Source organism: Nematolebias whitei, chromosome 1, assembly GCF_014905685.2.
Source record: "Nematolebias whitei isolate Nwh7 chromosome 1, NemWhi1, whole genome shotgun sequence".
NCBI lineage: Eukaryota > Metazoa > Chordata > Actinopteri > Cyprinodontiformes > Rivulidae > Nematolebias > Nematolebias whitei.
The window spans coordinates 47,369,124-47,371,701 of record NC_056498.1 but is presented as its reverse complement, the minus strand read 5'-3'; the positions used below and the strand labels follow the sequence as shown (position 1 = coordinate 47,371,701).

The 2,578-nt window shown below is 42.6% G+C and overlaps 1 protein-coding gene across 1 annotated transcript in view; it reads left to right on the top strand.

Moving 5' to 3' along the window:
- The window catches only part of LOC119422654 (arginyl-tRNA--protein transferase 1), a 118,184-nt gene that overhangs the window by 59,809 nt on the left and 55,797 nt on the right, over positions 1-2,578 (top strand). The window lies entirely within an intron of this gene.

Sequence of the window (2,578 nt, the reverse complement as noted above, 5' to 3'; positions counted from 1 at the left end):
TACACTAGAGTTGGCACAAGGATGTGCACGTGTCCACGATCGTTTCATTATTGATGCATCCAAATTTTTGAGTGGAAAAGGGAGTATGTCACTTTTTTGTGCGCATTTTATACACGAGGCTCCTGGAGAGCGACATCCTTCAGAACCCCCCGGTGGCCCTGTTGGGTCAGAAGAAAACAGCAAAAGTTAGATCCAAGATGGCCGCTTTAACAAGCTGCTGTAATGGGTTTGAGATCCAGAGGCACATTCAAACTGACTGACACAAACACAGCCACTCAGTTGTGCCCCGTGGGCCCCCTCAGGTCTTCACTAATGAACGTCATTAGTGTTTATAGGAAACAAGCTTTTATCACCTCGTCAAAGCTGGCGACCAGGCGCGCTGAATTACACAATTCAGTACACACTCGTACGTTTCCACACTGTGGCGCGCTGCCGAACATATTTTCCTGCTTTTATCGGGTATAGATGACCATCTTCTGCTTTTTTTTGCCTCATCTTGCAAAACTGTCTCCTGTCTCGCGTCCAAACGCCGAATTACTTTGCTTCAAAATGTGCCCTGCTCTGCGTGTTGTTCTCCATCTGTCTCCAATCAGAGCCCCAGTAGAGGCAAACAGAGACTCACCGCATGGACTAGCAAACAGTGCGGTTCGGCTCACATGTAAGCCTGAATTTATACAAGTGTGCGCAAACTGCACGCTCACACATTCAGCTGCACATGGCCAACGTGTTTGTTTGTCGCCGAGTCCCATTTCACCAAAATTGCAGAGGATTCATGCTAAAATTCAGGTAATTAACATCACCTGGATCCTTTACTCAGTTTTTTTAAATTTTCCAGTACATTTACACAAAGGAACAAGGAACATATCTGTTCTTTCTGACATCAGTGGTTGAAATATGAGCAGCAGTCATGTGGACCTCAACCTCCTACTTATTAGCTCTACGTTGATTCTTAGAAGTTCTGAGGCATTTGTGCTCTTCGCCGGCGTTTATACTTTTCTGTTTTGTCAGAAAGTAAAGCCAGAATCTCACTGAGCTGCAATTTCTTAGGTTCTAGTTTGCGAACCACTTTTGTGAGAGAGTCTCAAAATGTTAGTTTTTAATTTCCTCACTTGAGTTGTAGAGGCCCTGAATCCTGCTTGATCTTTAAACAAGTTCAAAAACCGTGTGACAAATTAAAAAAATATATATACGGTAAATAGTCACAACAGTTGCGGGCATCCTTTTTTAATTTATCTAATAAAGTTAAGTCGGACCCCCTGGACAGATTATATATATTTAGACCTTTCCAAAAAATAAGGACATCATGGAAAAGTTGTTTTAACTTCCATAATTCCATTCAAAAAGTTAATCTTTAATAGATGATAGATTCGGGGCCCACAATTTAAATGATTTCATTTGTTTACATTTTTCGTTCAACCTTTATTTAGACAGATAAATCACATTGAGCCTCAACGACTCGTTTACAAGTGAGATCTGCTTAGACAGACAAAAAGTAGTGAAACTGGAACACGTAGGAATTGGAGGCAAAAAAATTCCTATTAAACTTTTTCTTCTTGCCTGAGAAGAAAAATTCAAATATTAAAAAACACCTCGCACATAAAGCACATAATTTGGGCTTCCAGCTCATGAAACCCACGAAAACAGGATTTCAAAAAATTAGAATATTGTGGAGACATCAGCCCACACTACTTCTCAGTTTTTGCAGGAAAAAAAAAAATTAGGATCACAACAAAATCAAAATGTGGTACTTTCAAAACGGTATGTCAATCTTCAATACTTGGTTGTGAATCCCTTTGCCTTAATCTCTGCCTCGATGTGACGTGGCATTGACTGGGAGTTATGGAAGCCCAGATGCCCTTGATGCTTGCTGTCAGCTCTTCTTTGTTGTTGGGTCTGGTGCTCCTCATTTTCCTCTTGAGAATACTCCATAGATTCTCAATGGGTTTAGGTCCGGCCAGTTGGCTGGCCAGTCAAGAACTGTGGCATGGACATCAAACCAGGTTTTGGTGCTTCTGGTGGCATGGACAAGGGCCAGGTCCTACTGGAAGTCAAAATCTGCATCTCCATACAGATCCTCAGCAGAAGGAATCATGAAGTCCTCTAAAACATTCTGGTAGACTGTTGCGGTGACCTTGGATTTAAGAAAGCAGAGTTTACCAACACCTGCACCGGACATTGCACCCCAAACCATGACTGACTGGATATTTCACACTGGACCTCAAGCAGTATGGGCTCTGTTCATCATCCTTCTTCCTCCAAACCCTTGGACCTTGATTTTTGAATGAAAGTCACACTTTACTTTCATCAGAAAAGAGGACTGAGGAACCCAGCAGTTGTAGCCCATCTCCCAGCTGCGTCTGAATGTGGTGGTTTCTGAAGCTGTGACTCCCGCCTCATTCCACTCTTTCTGGATCTCTGACAGATTCTGGAATCTTCTCTGTTTGATAATGCGCTGAAGCTCATGGTCATCTCTTTTGCTGGTGCATATTCTCCAGCCACATTTTGCCCTTCCACTAGATGAAGTTTTTGTCCTTGGTTACCCATGACCCAGGAGAAATTTGATAGTCGGCCCGTTCCA